A 20,233-nucleotide genomic window follows, 5' to 3' on the forward strand; every position below is an offset into this window, starting at 1 on the left:
GAGAAGACTGGTCAGTAGCCATGGCCCAGCAGGACCACCCTCTGGATTTGAAAGTCACCGGCCAGGACTGAAATCTCAGCTCAGTTCTTTAGCTGTGTGACCATCACTTAACTTCATGGCTTGGTGTCCGTGTCCTCATCCATACAATGGGGACTAATGCCGTATCCTCTGCCTCGCGGGTACCATGAGGAATGGATGAGAAGACTCAGGTCGAGTGCTCAGCCCCCTGTCTGGCCTAGGTCCAGTGCCCCCAAACGGTGGCTGTTCCTGTTTTTGTTGTTTTGTCACAAGTTGTTAACAAGCTGATGGAGGATCTGACTAATGCACAGTCTCTTCGGTGGCTTTATCACATTTAATCTGATCTTTACAATAACGACCTTGTAGACTAGACAGTAGTTTCACTGTACAGGGAGGTGAAGCAGCTTGCTCACGGTCACATAATCCTTGACTCCGCCTCCAGTTTGCACTTTAAACCTAAACCTCCATAGTTAGGGCGTTAAAAATGTGGGGGCAGTGCACCTCAGTTGGTTGAGCATCGTCCTGCAAAGCAAAAGGTCACCGGTTTGGTTCCGGTGAGGGCGCATGCCTGGGTTGCAGCTGGTCCCTGTTTGGAGCATGTGCAGGAGGTAAACCAATCAATGTTTCTCTCCCTCTCTTTCTTCCTCCCTTCCCCTTTCTCTAAAAATAAATAAATAAAATCTTCTTTCAAAATGTCGGGGTAGCAAGGGAGAGAAGGGTAAGAAAGAGAGGGGAAATGGATAAAATGATCCTGAAATTCATATGGAAATGCCAGAAACACAGAATAGCTAAAACAATTTTGAAAAAGGAGAACAAAGCTGGAGGACTAACACTTCTGGATTTCAAAGTTTACTACAAACTAATCAAGAAAGTTTGGTTATTGGCATTAGGATAGACATATAGATCAATGGAATAGGACTGAGAGTCCAGATATAATCCCTCAATTAATTTCTTACAAAGGTACTAAGGCTATTCAGTGGGAAAGAACAGTCTTTTAACAGAAGAAACCAGGGCAACTGGACCTCTACATGCAAACGAATAAAACTGGACCTCTCTCTCACACCACATGCAAAAATTAATTAAACATAGATCAAAAACCTAAATGTAAGACCTAAGACTATAAATCTTCATGACCTTCAACTAACTAACAAACAGTTTCTTTGATATGGCACCAAACGCACAAGCAAGCAAAGGAAAAATAAATAAGTGGGACTTCATTGAAATTAAAACCTTTTGTGTGAATCACTACCAGGAAAGTGAAAAGCCAGCCCACGTAATGAAAGAAAATATTTGGAAGTCATCTGATAAAGGTCTAGTTTCCTATAGGGCTGGCCAAAAAGTTCACTTAGTTTCTTCCATAAAATAAAAACATGTTTTATTTTCACCAATACTTTATTGATTGCACATTTTGAGTACGTCAACTATCACCTGCATGGTATACTGTTGATTGTCCTTCATGTCTCAATTTGATCGCTATCAACTTCAACTTGGCCCCCCAACCATGGAGAATTGCCCAGTGAGAAATCTCCGGCATGAACCTTTGCAATCCACTTTTGACACAAATGATCAGTTACAGAACTTTCTCCATACTCTGCACAAATCTTTTTTTGTATTTCAGTTGTGTTTTTACCTTTCTTGAAACAAAAGTGTAGTATGCCAAAAATGTTGCATATTTTCTTCCATCTTCAATATTAAAATGGCTACACAAAAGTTCACTAATTTTGATAAGTTTTTAATTGTATTTTATTGATTATGCTATTACAATTGTCCTGATTTTTCCCCCTTTGTCCCCCTCCACCCAGCATCCCCCACTTCCTCAGGCAACCCCTTCACCCTTGTTCATATACACAGGTCATGCGTGTAAGTTCTTTGGCTACTCCCTTTCCTATACTGTACTTTAAATTCCCGTGACTATTCTGTAACTATTTGTACTTCTTAATCCCCTCACCTATCACCCATTCTTCCACCTCCTTCTCTTTATCTTTAACCTTTTGCATTTTAATTATGCTGTGTCCTGGACTGGGCCTCTTTGCATCCATCTTGTTTGGGTCTTTCTGTGCTTCTTGGACATGCATGTCTATTTCCTTCACCAAATTAGGGAAGTTTTCTTCCATTATTTTTCAAATAGATTTCCAATTTCTTGCTCTTTCTGGCACGCCTGTGAAGCGAATGTTGGATTGCTTAAAGTTGTTCCAGAGGCTGCTTACACTATCCTCATTTTTTGGATTCTCTTTTCTTCTTATTGTTCTGATTGGTTGTTTTTTGCTTCTTTATGTTTCATATCATTGATTTGATTCTCGGCTTCATCCACTCTACTGTTGTTTCCCTATAAATTGTTCTTTATTTCAGTTAGTGTATCCTTCATTTCTGGCTGGATCTTTTTTATGCTGTTGAGGCCCTCACTGAGTTCCTTTAGCATCCTTATAACCAGGGTTTTGAACTCTGCACCTAATAGATTGCTTATCTCCATTTTGTTTAGCTCTTTTTCTGGAGTTTTGGTCTGTCCTTTCATTTGGGCAATGTTTCTTTGTCTCCTCACTTTGGCAGCCTCCCTGTGTCTGTTTCTATGTATTAGGAAGAGCTGCTCTGACTCCATGTCTTGGGAGTGTGGCCTAATGTAGTAGGTGTCTTGTAGGGTCCAGTGGCACAGCCTCTGCTATCATTGAAGCTGGGTACTCGAGGTGCACCCTTCGTGTGGGCTGAGTACACCCTCCTCTTATAGCTGAGCCTTGGTTGCTGTTGGCAGATCAATGGGAGGGATTCACCCAGGCCAGTCAGCTGCAAGGATTGGCCACTGACCACCACCCTCCACCCTCCGTGGAGGATCAGCTGTGCAGGGGTGGGGTGGTGGGTGCTCCAACATGGAATGTAGCTGTCCACTGGGTGTGCTGGCCCTGGGGTTTCCTGGGTGGTGCAGCCAAGGTCAATCCCAACCTGTGTTTTGGCCAGGGCATCCTGTCTGAGTTACAAAGCAATCTGAGATGGCTGCTACTTGTGCTGGGCTTGGAGATTTCCAGGCAAAGCCAAGCTGTGAATCTAGGCTGCTAGTTCTGGGCCTGGGGCTCACTGAAGCCAGCTGCTGCTTGTTTGAGAGGATTTAGGCAGTTGTGCAGCAGGGGTGTGCAACCTGTGGCCCAAGATGGCTATGAATGCGGCCCAACACAAAATCGTAAACTTACTTAAAACATTGTGAGGTTTTTTGTAATTACGTGTCTCAGTGTCTCATAAAATAAATGTATGTATGCTTTTGTTATTTGTACACATGCATGGCTTCGGTTTTCCAGCAGTGTGCAGCTTCCAGGGTGTTATCTTCCAAGTGCAGACGGCAGAATTGACCCATCAGACATTACATGTGCTCGTGGTGACCTAGTGAGGCAGCAATTATCAATAATGTTTCAACCTACCATTGAAACGTCAGGCGTTTAGTGTTATTTAGAAGTCAGGTAAACATTCTTATCTGGTTATTAAAGGCACTTCCACACCTCGGCAGTGCCTCACACATCGCCCACCACGCTTTCCAATCGGCCCTCCACCTCGCCCTGCATCAGCAGCCGAGAGGGCTGTGGAAGGGCCCCAACCTTGCTTTCTAGTTTCCTGTCAATTAATTTTCATAATAAAAATAAGTAAAGTCCTTTAGCTATTATTATTTTTTTTAACCCCAGTATGGCTTCTACAACATCTCAAAAGAAAAAAGAACCCCCCCAAAAGGAAAAATTACAGATGAAGGAAAATTGTTCAATGAAAAGCAGACTGATGACTATGTTTTTGTTGAGGCAAATAGTAGGGTACTCTGCTTAATTTGTAGGGAATTTGTGCAAGGTTTCAAAGACTCTAATTTGAAAAGGCATCACATGCAAAAGCATGCTGCCAAATTCAGTGTGTACAACAGATTGTGTTTTAAGGACAAAATAACAGAACTGAAAGAAAATCTGTCTTCTCAGCAAAAATTTTTTCAAAAAGTTACAACTCAGGCAGATTCCATTGTAAAAGCTAGTTATGTGGTAGCATATTTAATAGCAAAAAAAATCAAAACCATTTACTGATGGTGAGTTTATTAAGCAATGCATAGAAAGTGTGGCAGATATGATTTGCCCTGAAAAAAAAGGGGGATATTTTAAAAATCAGTTTGTCTCACTAGACTATAGCCAGGCAAATTGAAAAAATTGGAAAATTTATGGAAAGCAGTTTGGAGAGTAAAACTGCTAATTTTAAATTTCATGCTCTGGCGATGGATGTAGCACTGACGCCACAGATGTGGCTCAACTTGCCACTTTATTAGAGATATTGATGACGAATATGATGTCACTGAAGAAATGGCTTCTTTAGTGCCATTAAAAGACACAAATAAATCAAGAGATTTATAAGAAACAGGAAAAAAAATGTTAAAGTGATTGTCTTTGTCCATCGTCCACATATCTGGTACAGTTAGTGATGGTGCCCCGGCGACGGGAGGTAAAAGAGAGACCTGCAAAAGCAACAGAAGACGATGCAATTGCTGCTGGGAACTCAGGGTTGATGAAGTATCGTTGCATAGTACATGAAGGCAACTTATGCGCAAAAGCTTTAAAAATGGATAACATCATGCAAATCATGAAGACTGAATTTCATAGAGGCCAAGGGATTGAATCATCGCCAATGCCAGGAATTCCTTGGAAGTCCTGATGCTGACTATGGAGACATCATTTACTTTTCAGAAGTAAGATGGCTAAGTCGAGGCCAAATGTTGAAAAGATTTCGTGATTTGTGATATGTTATCAGGTCGTTTATGGTATCAGAAAACAAATTTGATGATGAAAACTGGCTTACAGATCCAGCATTTTCAGCGGATTTAACCGCTCATTTAAATGAGTTCAACATACGTCTTCAAGTTGAAAACCAACTTATCAATACCATGTTTCAAACTTAACAGCGCTCCAAATGAAACTGAAATTATGGCAAACTCTAAGTAAAGCAAACAATTTTATGCATTTCGTCACATTGGCTAACCAGTCCTGTGAACAGGGAAAAACATGTAGCCTTGCTTTTCGATTTGATACAAGAATTTGAGAACAGATTTCAAGATTTCCAGGAAAATAATCGATATTTTGCTATATTTGCAACTGCATTTCCAGTCAACATAAATATGTTACCTGCCAATTTTCAAATGGAATGCGTACAGCTGCAAGCTGACATTCAGCTTAAAGAAAAATTTGATCGTGTCTCTTCACTGGACTTTCATAGGCCCTATCTTCCCAGAGACAAATACCCCTTGCTTCACAGTCACACCTTATGAATGGCATTGCTATTTGGCAGCACGTACATTTGCAAGCAACTATTTTCAAGAATGAAACACATTAAGAGTAAAATTAGAACCACAATATCTGATGACACCTTGAGAACTCCCTGAGAGTTGCAACTACTTCTATCAAACCGGATACCGATGCACCAGTTCCTCAAATACAATGTCAAACATCCCACTAGGTTTATGTTGCCCTCTTTTCTTTTACTTTTATAATAAAAAATATTTTTAAAAATTCAATGATGTCTTATTACTTAGATATGTACATTTTCTATATTAGTGATCACAAACTTGGGATCTGCTTGATGATTTTAAAAGAGTGTTGAAAGGGCAGCTGCATAATTAGGGTTATTATGTGAGGGCTTTTTTGTTTACTGTGATGGCAGATATCACAAAAATTATGCATGGGCTTTTTTTTCTCATCAGTTTTTGTTAGTGTTTGTGTATTTAATGTGTGGCCCAAGACAACTCTTCTTCTTCCAGTGTGGCCCAGAGATGCCAAAAGGTTGGACTCCCCTGTTGTGAAGAATGAGCCAAGATCAGCCATTCATATGCAAAAGCAGCTTGGGCAGGGCAGAGTCTCTGGGGATCTTCAAGGCAGGTCAAACACTGATAGCCAGGCTCATGGAATCTTAGATACAGCACCAGTCGGCCAGCTCTGTGGGCGGAGGGCCCAAAAAAGGGGCAATGGCCTCTGCTCACCTTGATGCCAGACACCTCAGCCTCCCTACTCGCCACTGGTGCCCCTCAAGATGCCTCCTCAGTGTCAGAGCCCAGAGGGGGTGAGTCTGAGTAGGTGAGTCCTTCTGAGGGTTTTTCAAGAAGAACTGCTTGGGGCTCCAGCAGTTTCTTCCACCAACTCAATCCCCTGTGGTTTTTGCAGCCACAAGTTGTAGGGACTTGTCATACTGACACTGGAACCATGGGCTGGGGGGCCTGGTGTGGGACTGGGTCTCCTCGCTCCCAAGATACCGCTCCTGAATTTTTATCCACCACACATGGATGTGGGATCAGCCCATTCTGCATCTCCACCCCTCCTAATCTGGGTGGATGTGGTTTCTTTAATTCCATAGTTGTCAGACTTCTATTCAACTCTGTTCCTGACAGTTCTGAGTGATGGTTGTTCTGTATTTCACTTGTAATTTTGATGTGGTTGTGCGAAGAGGTGAACTGTGTCTGCCTATGTTGCCATCTTGACTAGAAGTCCTGATAAGTATTTTTTAAATATACACTGATATGAGAGCTGTCAAAATACAATGTAACAAAATTGTTTTGAATGAAGACAACTAAGTGCTACTAGAGCCATCTTACAGAAAAAAGCAAATCAACTTTTTGGCCAACCCAATATACATATGTATACATATTCATATTCATATTCATATACAAAACCTCTTACAACTTCACAATAAAAAGACAAATAACTCAATTAAAAATATATAAAGAATTTGCCTAGGTATTTCTCCAAAGAAGATATACGAGTGGCCAATAAGCACATGAAAAGATGTTCTACATTACTAATTATTAAGAAAATACAAATCAAAACTCCAATGAGCTATCACTTTGTAACCAAATGCAGGTCCAGCTGCCTGCCACTGTGAAAGCCAATACTTGAGAGGCAGGTGCTGATGTAAAGGAAAGTGGTTCATTCAGATGCCAGCAACCTGGAAGATGGGGGCCTCACATCTCAGAGTCCATCTCCACATCTCAGTTGAGGCAGAGATTTTTATGAGGAGGGAGAGGGGAACAGAGCAAAGAGATCAAGGGAGGGGGTTGAAAAGTTCTCGATATGCAGACAAGCACAGTCCATTCCAATAAGGCAAGTGATGGTCCGGCGTGCATCATGCTGGTTTAGTCATCCCGGATTCATATCGTCCTAGCTCCACTGATGAAGGTCAGCAAATCTCCTGGAGCCGAGATGCCTGAAAGAGTCTGTATCTTTTGAAGTTAGTTCCTAAGATTGTTACACAAACATGCTGTTCATCTATGAGCTACACGTTAGTCAGAGTCAGCACTTACAGAAACAATGTCAAAAGAATGGTGGAGTGGGTTACAATTTCCCATCACTACAATTTCCCACTGTTACAACTTCCTATCCATTAGGTTGGCTATTGAATAAAAAAACAATGGAAAATAACAAGTGTTGGCAAAGCAATGGGGCCCCTCATACATTGCTCATGGGAATGTAAGATGGTGCAACAACTGTGGAAAAGTTTGGAATATCCTGAAAAAGTTAAATGTAGAGTTACAATATGACCCCGTAATTCCACCCCCAAAGAACTGAAAACACAAAATACTTACTCACAAATTTTTATAGCAGTATTGTTCATAGTAGACTAAAAGGTGGAGACAACCTAATATCCATCCACTGAGGAATGGGTAAACAAAGGTATTAAATCTATAAAATGGAATTTGATTCAACCACAAAAGGGAACGAAGTACCCACATATGCATGTTAAGTGAAAGAAGTCAGACACAAAAGGTCAGACACTATATACCACTTACAAGAAATATTAACAGTAGGCAAATCCATAGAAGAAGATCCATGGTTCCTAGAGGCCTCGGGGTAGAAGGGAGTTGGAAGAGACAGGGTTTCTTTTTAGGGTGATTAAGATATTCTAAAATTAGTAGTGAGGGTTGTACAAATTGTGAATGTACTACTCAACTATTCACTTTAAAGGGCATTAAGTGATGAATTCGATATTATGTAGAATTTATCTCCAAAGTTAAAGAAAAAATAAGGACAGAGAACAAGATAAGGAAACTTTCAAAATGTTGGTTTAAATGGCAGGGACTTAATGATTTTATTTAGGTCTTGTCCAGCCCCCACCAGTGTGGCTCAGTTAATTGGGTGTTATTGGGCGTGTCTTGCAAGGGAAAAGGTTGCCAGTTGGATTCCCTAACAGGACACATGCCTGTGTTCCAGTTTTGGTTTCCTGTTGGGGCATGTACCTCTCCCTCTCTTTCTCCCTTCCTTCCCCTCTCTATAATAATAATAATAATAAATAAAATATTTTGTTTAAAAACAGTCTTATCCAGCCTCAAAGACTTTCCCTGCCTCCCTCACGTGGTCCAACTTGCGTCTAACAGTCTGATGCATCAAACCGAAAGCTGAGTAGTCACAATGAGGTGGGGAACAGTTTTTCCGCAGCCCTCCCCTGCCCTGCGCACACTTCCTGGCGAGCAGAAAAGGACACTTCCTTCAGTGGATTCCACGGCAGAGTCTTTAGAAAGCTGAAGCTTCAAGGCCCCCCTTTCTTTTTTTCTTCTCTGGTGAACACCCTGAGACCCCATTGCCTGTTGTGCCAGCTTTGCCTTCTTATGGAAACCTACTACTCTATCGAAAGACAATAAAAAGCATTCATTGTACACATAAGTGACTGATAACAGCTTATAAGAGGTTGCTTATATTCTAGGCCTCTGCAAATGAGGACAATGGGAACCAGAGTTTTCACTCTCGGGGAATAGCATTGAGAATATGCAAAGAGGGAAGAAGAGAATGAACCCAGGATTGGAAACAGATACATATATCAGCATCAGCATCACTTAGAAATAATAGCATGCCAGTAGCAATGAGCATACTTAGCAAAAACATTTCTCCTTGGAGAAATGGCTGATTCTAGTCCTGGGCTGAAAGTAGAGCCTGGAATGCCTTTTCGTGCCAGAGAGTAAGAAAGTGCTCCAAGGATCATGGGAATGTGTGTCAAAAAGACGCAGAGGCCAGGCCGGCTCACAGGAGCTCATACTGGCCAAATCTGGGACAGTCTGACTGTTAGTAGCATAGTGATGGATTGAATAAAATAAGAATCAATCAATCAATCAATCCATGTGTTTTACACTGAATTGTTTCCCTCCCAAAAATACATGTGGGAGTCCTAATCCCCAGTATTCTAGAATATGACCTCATTTGGAGGTAGGGTCTTTGCAGAGATAATCAAGTTAAATCAAGATCACTAGAGTGGGCCCTCATCCAATATAACTGGTACCCTTATAAAACAGGGCAGTTTGGACACAGAGGCAGACATGCACAGAGGGAAGACGATGTGAAGACACACAGGCAGGTCACAAATCAAGGAGAGAGCCTGGGACAGGTCTTCCTTCCAGCCCTTAGAAGGAACCAACCCTGTCTTCAGCTTGATCTCAGACTTTTAGCTTCCAGCACTGTGAGAAAATAAATTCCGCTGGGGTAGGGAGCTCAGAGACTTCAGGAGAGCAGACTGAGGGTGTCTCTGCTGCCCGTGGTGCTCTCCCTCTGTGCTACCAAGCACACACAATGCACAGTCCCAGAGGACTGGGACTAGGTAACGGTTCTGGGAGCCATCTACATGGAGGTTCCAAAGTCACAGCTTCAACACCAAGTGCAGAAATATTTCCCTTCACTTATCAGATCTGGGGTGGCAGGGAGAGTGGGAGGGGCCTCCCGGGCAGAGGAGGGAGCCTCCCACATATCTCAGCTTTGTTTGGCTTAATTTCAGAAGCCCAAGGTTCATCAAGACTTTTGAGAAGTTGGCTGCATGGCAACAGGCAGACCCTGACAGGCACAGATGCAGGTGTGGGGGCTGTTCTCGTTGGGAGAGTACAGTGAGTCCATTCCCATTGTGAAGATGAACTTCTATATCTGTTAAGCCTGGTCCTGGGAGGGGCATGGTCCTGGAGAGAGCAAAGGGGCCCAAGGGGAACAGAAACAGAGATCAAGAGCTCAAGCTCGAAGGAGGAAGATATTTGTGGTGGGTGAAGCCAACCAGAGATGGATCTGACCATCTGGGATGATAGTGAGATGCCCACCAAGGGGGAGGAATGTAAGCACCTCTTGGCAGAGCTCCGAGTAGGAAATTCAAGCTTCAGCTCTGGTTTCTGGGATCCAGGGAAGGACCAATTTCAGACTCAAGGCCACTAAGAAAGACAGCACATAAACAAATAATTACAATACATAGTACAAAAAGACATAGGGCTCAGTGATTAAGACCATGGGCTTTAAAGGCAATTAGACCAGGGTTTGGATCCTGGCTGTAGGAGCTGCAGTTTTGTCATCTGTGAGGTGAGGATGGAGCCCTCGGCTTCCCAGTGGTGTTACATGGAGAGTGAACTGCTGTACATAAAGTTTCTGGCACAGTGCTCAGCGTGAAATAAAAGTTAACAAGGGGGAGTTACTGCTGGTGCCAGGCACCTGCCAGGTGCAAAGGACTCTGGGAGCTCAAAGGAAGAGATGGCTCTGTGTGGAAGATCAGGGAAGCATCAGAGAAAGACAGGCAGGAGCTCCAGCGGACCAAGGGATCAGGAACATTCCAGGCCAAGGGGAAGGACATGAGCAAGGGGAAGCCTGGTGAGCAGCAGGATGTGGCTGGGTTCTGAAAAATGATGAGAGGAGGTGAGAGTGGGAGGCTGGGTACCGTAAATGCAACCAGTGTATTATTCCTTACTGTCCAGAGAAGGCGCCACTGTCCGTCTCCCCATGTCTAGTAACACCTCTCCTTCTGTTGATTCTGCCTATTTAACATCTCCCAGACCTGTCTGTTCCTTCTCGACCCCATCGCACTGCCTCTCAGCTCACCTCCTTTCAGTCTCTCTGCACACAGGTACAAGAACTCTCTTCCTACAGTGCAAACCAGCCCTGGCCACTCTCCTGTCTAAAAGTCTTCACTAGTACCCCGTTGCCAACACCCAAACTTCGTTCTCTTATTGCTATAATTTTTACCATTTCTGCTCACTACCCAATCTATTATACACTTAATGTTTTTTTTTTAATTGACTTCATCCAAAACTATCCATGAAATCACAGCTTTAGTGTATTGGCCGTATTTTCCCAATGTACATTGAAATAAACCCATAAGTATTAAACTAAACCAGGTATGTGTGTGTGTGTGTGTGCATGCATGTCAGTCTGTAGCAAAAACTATTCACTCTCTGTCCATATATCCCCTTGTCCCTGCCAATTCAGGGCATGCTGGCCTGACTTACATCTGCCACTACTGGCTGGCTCTGCCCCCCGGGGCCAGGCTGACCTGCTGGAGAGGGCGATTCAAGAACTCCACATGAAAGCAGCTGATACCAACCACCAGTTATCAGCAAACACCTTGGCAGGTGTTGGTTGACAGACAAGTAAGATGAGGCCAGGGATGTGCTGGTAAATGTTGAACCACCGGCTCTGAGAGGAAAGCTCTGATTTGCTGATTCCTGTGGTGTAAACGCTGCTAGCATGGCTGATCTCAAGCTTTTAACCTGATGTCACTGAAAATGGAGTTGGGGAGAGATGCTTTCCCAGGTCAGTGGGAGCCAGCTGTGGCATACCACTGGGTGGGGCCCAGGAGAAAAACATCGGGGACTCTTGGTCTTTAAGTTCTGGGAGATTCCAGGAGAGAAAAGAGTGCTGTTGAGAGGGAGGTTGAAAGATACCTACTAACCTGAGGCTCCCTGAAAGCGTGAGGGAAGGCCTCTGACCTTGTGGACAAGGGTCCTTCTGACAGGCCACAGCTGAGGAGGCCAAACCCTAAGAAGGCACGAAATCCCCAAGCAGAAGGGGACGGGAAGCCTGAACCACCCACCCGGTTTTCCTGTCTTGCCTGTGGCTACGTCCTGATCTTCTTGCAGAAATAACTCCCACTGGGAAGTCAAGGAAGGGTCAGATTCTGCTGATCCATGAAATCTGGTGTTCGAGGGCCGCACTGAAAGGAGAATTGAAAAGACTAATAGTGCAGATGCTATAGGAAAAAGTTCATCAGTTCCTCAAAATGTTAAATATAGACTTACCATATGGCCCAGTGTGTTAAGTGTGTCTTTTTTTATATTTTGTATTTTGATGCAAAACATCTGGAGCCTTGCTGATGCTCAAAACACTGCACCCCCCACTGAGGGTTAGCTAACTCCTGCAGACGACGACAACTCGCTGGCCTGTGAGTGGGCCTTTCATGTGCAAACCAACCACTCCAGAGCCCACAACCCCAACCACCTCCTTTATGGGCTCTCCACTCCAGCCCACTACCTCGCTGCCCTAATCACCCCACAGCCAGGTACCAGCCAACTAGGGCCAGTCCCTGTGACCCATAGCCAATTCCACCCCCACTTACACTGCCTTGCCTACTCTTTCCTTCAGAAAGCATGAAGGCCCTTGCCCGCATTTACCACAGTTCCCTCTGCCTCCTGGCCAACTCTGGTGCTTCCTCACGTGGCCCTGTGTGACATGCTGTGCCTCCTGTTTCCAGGGACCTGTGAGTATAAACTTCTTCCTTCATGACAGTGATTTCCATGTCTGCACGTCTTACCATAGCTGATTGAAACAAATTCTGGATACCTTTAGGATACCCCAAAGAATTGAGAGCAGGCACTCAAACTAATACTTGTACAAGAATGTTCATAGCAGCATTATTCGTAGTAGTCAAAATGTGGAAGCAATCCAAATGTCCATCAAGGGAGGACTAAACCAATTGTGATACACACGCAGAATGAACTATTATTCAGCCATGAAAAGGAACGAAGCACTGATATGACTACAGCATGGATGAACCTTGAAAACATTATTCTAAATGAGAGAAGACAGACATAAAAGATCACAAATTTAGCATAGTAATTTATAAAACTTCCACACATATTAACTTTTTTGTTCCTCTTCATACATTTGGGAAGTAAATTTTATTATCCCTTTAAATCCAGCTATTCTGATTCACAAGCTGATGCATCTCTCCCCTCTTAGTACCCCTGACCCCTTACCTGCCCCCCTCAATCACAACTGTAGAGAATAAATTCGTGCAAAGGAGGTTCAACGCTTGGTTTCATTTCGGGTAACAGCAGCGGCAGCTCAAGCAGGGTGGACAGGGCATTTTACAGCCTCTAGACACTCTCTCCACCCTTATACCAAGACATTCTTCTCTGCTGACCTTTACGCACCTCATCAAGAGGCTCCCCCACTCTCTGGCTTCAGGGGAGGTTGACCAATGGGAGGCACTGGCCAGCTGGCTCATCCCTCACCTGCTACAGATACTCTCATCAAGCCCAGGAATGATACCCTCCCCTTGCCCCTTCAGGCCTAGGAAGTGTAATGGCTCACAGCCATTCCCTGTCCTGGGGTTTTACACCATCCCTCCCTCACCCACACCTTTATCGATAGTCCCTTTATTAAGTCCCCTTCAAGGGCCCCATTTTGAATGTGTACGCCATCTGTTTGGTCTAGGACCTTGATGAGAAAGATAAACCCGCAGATCTCAGAGGCTTGGCCCGATGAAAGCTTATTTCATGCTCATGTCATAATCCATGGTGTGTGTACACACCTGTAGGAACTCTGGAAAGGAGGCAGAGGAAGGTGGGTCAGAATGTACAGAAGAGAAATGCGGGTGGAAGACAATCTGTCCAGCCAGACTGAGGGCATGTTTCTGGAAGGCAGAGGGCACACTGACCCAGGCTGGCAGCTGGCAACACCTCAGAAAGTACTTTCCAGGTTAACGGGCACTCACCGTGACTGAAGGCTTGTCCATCACTGAGAAATGGGAAGCTCTTGACAGCATTGGGCCATGGGACTGGACGAATAATTGCCCTAAAGGTGCTAATGCTTGTCCAAAGAAAATAATTTTGACTTAATTATCACTGACTATTTAAAAATTTTTTTATTGTATTTTTTTCCATTACTCTTTAACCCTCTTATACCTCCCTCCCTCCTAATTACCATTGACTTTAGTAAGCTAAGCATAAGGCAATGCACTGGACTTCCTGGGAGGTACAAATTTGATTCAGACATAGGGACACCCTCAAGATACTTGGCATTTCTTCATATTTAACATTTATTTTTAGCCCTGACTGGTGTGACTCAGTTGGTTGGGCATCGTCCCACAAAGTGAAAGGTCGCTGGTTTGATTCTATGCGGGGCACGTGCCGGGGTTGCAGGTTTGGTCCCCTGTCAGCCCCTGGTCAGGGCGCCTGTAAAAGGCAACCCGTCGATATTTTTCTTCCTCTCTTTCTCCCTCTCATCCCCTATCTCTAAAAATAAATAAATAAAATCTTTAAAATGTTTTTTTAAACCAAAGCACAGTAAAATGTATTCCTTTTGACATACAATTCTATCAGATTTTTAGTTTTTTAATTTGTATATTTTAAACTGATAAGAACAGATACTACACTTGATCTTAGCCAAAAGGCCGAGAAGCGATTAATTTGTATATTTTAAATTTATTTATTTTAGACAGAGGGGAAGGGAATGAGAGAGAGAAACTTCAAATGTGTGGTTGCCTCTGTCGCACCCCCTACTGGAGACCTGACCTGGCCCGCAACCCAGGCATGTGCCTTGACTGGGAATCGAACCAGCAACCCTTTGGTTCGCAGGCTGGTGCTCAAACCACTGAGCCACACCAGCGAGGGCTAATTTGTAGTTCTTTGCACATATTTTCATTGCAATATAATTCACATACCATAAAATTCACTAGTTTAAGTGTACAGTTCTGAAATTTTCAGTATATTCAAAAAGCTACACAACCCTCACGACTATTGTTAAGCATTTTTATCGCCCTAATAAAGAGACACCACACTTGTTAGCATTCACTCCCTACTCCCATGTTCCTCCAGCCCTTGACAACAACGAACATATTTTCTGTCTCTGTGGATTTGCCTACTCTAGACATTCCATATAAATGGAATCACGCAGTATCGCTCCTTTTGGACATGTTTCACTTAGCATGTTCTCCGGTTCATTCATGTTGTAGCATGTTTGAGTACTTCATTCTTGTTTACGGCTAAATATTGCACTGCATGTATACACCTCCTTTTAGCGATCCATTCAGAAGCTGAGGGACATTTGGGTCGTTTCCACTTTGGGGCTATTGTGAATAATGCTGCTATGAACACCCTGGTACAAGTCTGTGTGTGGACAATTGTTTTTGCTTTTCTTCAGTTGATACATAGAGTTTTAACCTGCAGCATAATGTTCTGTGTAGCTATAACATACTGTACTGTAAACACACAGCCATTTTACTAACATGGGAGATAATTTTTGAATAACCCGAGAGGATCATTGTAGAAAGCAGATGGCAGCCAGAAGGCGCGGGAGGAACTGGCATTCCTTCCCCTGGGGAGACGTGCGCTGAGGTTAGGCAGTGGGCTTACTGTTCTGCGCCCCATCCTGCGAGCGAGTGTGGGAAAGCAGAACTGGGAAGCGATGGCTTGGCAAATGAATGCCACACAAGGCTGCGGTCACATTACTTTGAGGGTTTGCCGTCAGGATTTTGGACCTAAGGGGGCAGTTCAGCTGTCCCTAGATTAAAATCGTCTGTGCAGCTCCCAGCCGCCCCCCCAAGACAACCGACAGTGGGCAGTATTCTGCCTCGTGAGGGGGCCATTCTCCACCAGATGCAAGGAGCCCTGCACCGAGCTGACCACAAGGGGACGGTAAGGACGTGCCTTTCGGGCTCCGGAGCCGCTAAAAAGAAGCTTGAGTAGGGAACTGATAACCAAAGCCATTCTGCATTGCTGTCGTCCCCATAGGAAGAGAAAGAGGGAAGAGCGGGCCAATAAAGAGCCACGCTGCTCAGTGGGCTCCTGCTGGGGAAGCGGGGACCACCTGGAGGGGCTCGAGAGACCTGAAGTCTTGTGCTCCAAGACTGGAACGCCCCTCACCCTACGCCCGGCCCTCCAGAGCCCCGCAGTCACTCCACTCTTTCCACAGACAAGTCCTGGGGTGGGGGGAGGGATGGGGGTATAAATCCAGAACAGCCTGGCTGGCCCGGGTGGGTGGTTGGCATTGGTCCCAGAGCTGTCTCAGTGGTACAAAGTGAGACATTTAGTGCTTGTCACCTGCGCAAGCCCTCTCACCCACTGCGGCCTTTTCTTCCGCACCCCAGATACCAGCTGAAGGGGCTAAGAGATATTTCTGAGCAGCCCCTACGTGCCAGGTTCTATTCTAGGTGCTGGGGGACATAGCAGGTCACTGTCCTTGGGGAGCGTAGTCTAATAATAGAGACAGACAATCATATAAGTAGAGACATGAAAAGTAAGATAATTTGAGACTGTGGCAAGTTGCACTGAAGGAAGAAGTAATAGGAAGGTGATCTGGGAAGGCCTTTCTGAGGAAGCAGCATCCGAGCCAGAGGACTGATGGCTAAGACAGAGGCCACCACACTAAGATCCAGTAGAAGAACGTTTTAACAGAGGGAAGAGCACATTCAAAGGCCCTGAGGTGAGAAAGATTTTGTCTTGTTCGAAAACAGACAGGACGCCAGTGTAGCGAGTGATGGAATATATTTACCTCCTATTGCTGCTGTAACAAATTACTATCATACAAACTTAGTGGCTTAAAACAACACAGTTACCACTTCACACCCATTAGGATGGCTACTATGACAAACAAAAAATCAAAAAAGAAAAGAAAAGAAGTGTTGATAAGGATGTAGAGAAATTGGAATTGTGCACTGTTGGTGGGAATGTAAAATGGTGCAGCCACTGTAGAAAACAGTAAGACAGTTAGTTTCTCAAAATATTAAAAATAGAAGTGCCATATGATCCAGCAACTCCACTTCTGAGTATATGCCTAAAAGAGTTGAAAACTGAGTCTCAAAGGGATATTTGTACAATGTTCTTAGCAGCATTATGCACAACAGCTAAAAGGTGGAAGCAGCCCAAGTATCTACTGACAGATGAATGGATAAACAAAATGTGATGTATCCATACAATGGAAATTATACAGCCTTAAAAAGGAAGAGAATTCTGCTACATGCTACAACACACATGATCCAGAACGGCAGTTGCCGGGCGCCGCGGGGAGTGGGGAACGGGGAGCTCTTGTTTGATGAGTACAGAGCTTCGGTTTCAGGCGATGAAGAGCGGTGGAGACGGGTGGTGGCGCCGGTCGCACGACATCGTTACGGTACTTAGTACCGCTTACCTGTACTCTTAAATGGTTAAGGTGGTAAATGGTATATGTATTTTACCACAATAAAACAGTGGGGAAAAAAAACAACAAATTTATAATCTTTCAGTTCTAGGGGTCAGAAATCCAAAATGGGTTTTACAGGGCTTAAAATGAGCAGAGAATAGAACATTTGGGATGTCTTATTAATTATATATTGTAACAAGGGCACCTTCTAATTTACTTTTTTAAAAATCCTCACATGAGGATATGTTTAGTGATTTTAGAGAAAGAAACATGCGTGTGATGGTCAATGTCACATCAGTTCATTGCCTTCCATATGCTCCCCCGCTGGGGATCGAACCTGCAACCTAGGTGTGTGCCCTGACCAGGAATCAAACTCTGTCTTTTGGTGTATGGGACAGTGCTCCAACCAACTGCGCCACCCAGCCAGGGCTAATTTACTTTTTGATAAACCACCAGGGCTGCTGGGTTAAGAATAGGCATTCTTAACCCAGGTAGAGATGACAGCATTTGCTCACAGATTTGAGCTAGAAATGTCCACATTGGTGCATGTGCTCCCTGAGAAGGCTGTTCCCCAGCCTCGAAGTCCGGCACATGGAGAACAAGGCACGCTCCAGGTAGGGGGAGGACGTCCTGCGGAACCATGAACACAGGCATCTCCCGGTAGCACATTTGAGGCTGGAAGTCTCTTGGTGGACTAAAGGTAAAGCAGCTATGATAAAAATGATTTCACAGTACCATAGTGCTCCATCCTCGTGCCAGCCTGCTGAAGGAGACTTCCTTTCTTGTTTTTTATATTTTATTTATTTATTTTTAGAGAGAGGGGAAGGGAGGGAGAATGAGTGGGAGAGAAACATCAATGTGTGTTTGCCTCTTGTGCGCCCCTACTGGGGACCTGGCCCACAACCCAGGCATGTGCCCTGACTGGGAATCAAACTTGGTTCCCAGGCTGGTGCTCAATCCACTGGGCCACACCAGCCAGGGCTCTTTCTTTCTTTTTTTTATTGTTTATGCTATTACAGTTTTCCCACTTTTCCCCTTTCACCATCCTCCACCCGGCCTGTCCCTCACTTGCATATTTAGCCCCCTCACCATGTCCATGTCCATGAGTCCTTCATATATGTTCTTTGACTAATCACTTTCTTTCAATCAGCCCCCACCTCCTCCCTCCCCAACTACAGGTGTGAGTCTATTACATGATTCTCTGCCTCTGGTTCTATTTTGCTCATGAGTTTATTTTGTTCATTAGATTCCTCTTCTAAGTGAGATCATGTGGTATTTATCTTTCACTGACCAACTTACTTCACTTAGCATAAAAGTCTCCACTTCCATCCATGCTGTCACAAAAGGCAGGACTTCCTTCTCTTTCTGCTCTGTAGTATTTCATTGTGTAGATGTGCTACAGTTTTTTAATCCACTCATCTATTGGTGGGCACTTAGACTGTTTCCAAATCTTGGCTATTGTAAATAGTGCTGCTATGAACATAGGGGAGCATTAAGTGCTTTTGAGTTGGTGTTGAAGGGTTCTTAGGGTATATTCTCAGCAGTGGAATCGGTGGGTCAAAAGGCAGTTCCATTTTTAATTTTTTGAGGAAATTCTGTACTGTTTTCCACAGTGGCTGCCCCAGTCTGCAATCCCATCAACAGTGCATGAGGGTTCCCTCTCCTCCACAGCCTCGCCAGCACTTGTTGTTTGATTTACTAATGATGGCCATTCTGGCCGGTGTAAAGTGGTACCTCATTGCAGTTTTAATTTGTATGTCTCTGAGAGCTAGTGATGTTGAGCATTTTTTCATATGCCTATGGGCCCTCTGTATGTCCTCCTTGGAGAAGTGCCCATTGAAGTCCTTTGCCCATTTTTAAAATTGGGTTATTTGTTTTCCTGGTGTTGAATCGTATGACTTCTTTATGTATTTTGGATATCAAACCCTTGTCTGATGTGTCACGGGCAAATATGTTCTCCCATTCAGTCAGTTCTCTTTTCATTTTGATGATGGTTTCCTTAGCCATGCAGAAGCTTTTAAATTTTATATAGTCCCATTTGTTTACTTTTCCCTTTATTTCTCTTGCACAAGGATACATATCAGCAAAAATATTGCTACACAAGAGATCAGGCATTTTACTGCCCGTTTTCCACTAGAATTTTTACGGCATCACAACTTATATTTAAGTCTTTTGTCGGTTTTGAGTTGATGCTGGTGGGTGGTCCCAGGTGGTGCTTTGGTTTCATGTTGTTCGCAGGCACCATTCTCCCAACACCATTTATTGGAGAGACTGTTTTTACTCCACTGCATGCTCTTGCCTCCTGTGTCAAATATTAACTGACCATAATGACGTGGGTTTATTTCTGGGTCCTCTCTTCTGTTCCACTGATCTATGTGTCTGTTTTTATGCCAGTACCAGACTGTTTTGATTACAGTGGCCTTGTAGTATAGTTTGATGTCAGGTATTGTGATCCCTCCAACTGTGTTCTTCTTTCTCAAGATTGCCAAGGATATTCAGGATCTTTTTTGGTTCCATAAACATTTTTGGAGTATTTGTTCTAGACCTGTGAACTATGCCATTGGTATCTTAATTGGTATCTTAAGGGAATTGCGTTGAATCTATAGATTGCTTTGGGTAGTATGGACATTTTAATGATGTTAATTCTTCCAATCCATGGACACAGTATATACTTCCACTTATTTGTATCTTCTTCAGTTTCTTTCTTCAGTGTCCTATAGTTTACTGAATATAGGTCCTTTACCTCCTCAGTTACTTTATTCCTAGGTACTTAATTTTTTTGTTGCAATAGTAAATATTGTTTTCTTAGTTTCACTTTATTATAGTTCATTATTGGTGTATAAAAATGCCATTGATTTTTTTTATCTTAAAGTATACTTTATTGACTATGCTATTATAGTTCTCCCATTTTTCCCCTTTACCCTTCCTGCCCTGCACTCCACCTCCCACCAGCATTCCCCGCCCCCCACCTTAGTTCATGTCCATGGGTCGCTCATATAAGTTCTTTGGCTTCCCCATTTCCTATACTATTCTTAACTTCCCCCTGTCTATTTTATACCTACAATTCATGCTTCTTATTCCCTGTACCTTTC

At 43.8% G+C, this 20,233-nt stretch overlaps 1 pseudogene; it reads right to left on the minus strand.

The window, feature by feature from the left end:
• Nucleotides 1-14,310: 14,310 nt before the first annotated feature.
• On the minus strand, nt 14,311-14,427 carry LOC112315063 (U2 spliceosomal RNA; annotated as a pseudogene).
• Nucleotides 14,428-20,233: the final 5,806 nt, after the last annotated feature.

Source organism: Desmodus rotundus, chromosome 1 (genome assembly GCF_022682495.2).
Source record: "Desmodus rotundus isolate HL8 chromosome 1, HLdesRot8A.1, whole genome shotgun sequence".
Taxonomy (NCBI): Eukaryota; Metazoa; Chordata; class Mammalia; order Chiroptera; family Phyllostomidae; genus Desmodus; species Desmodus rotundus.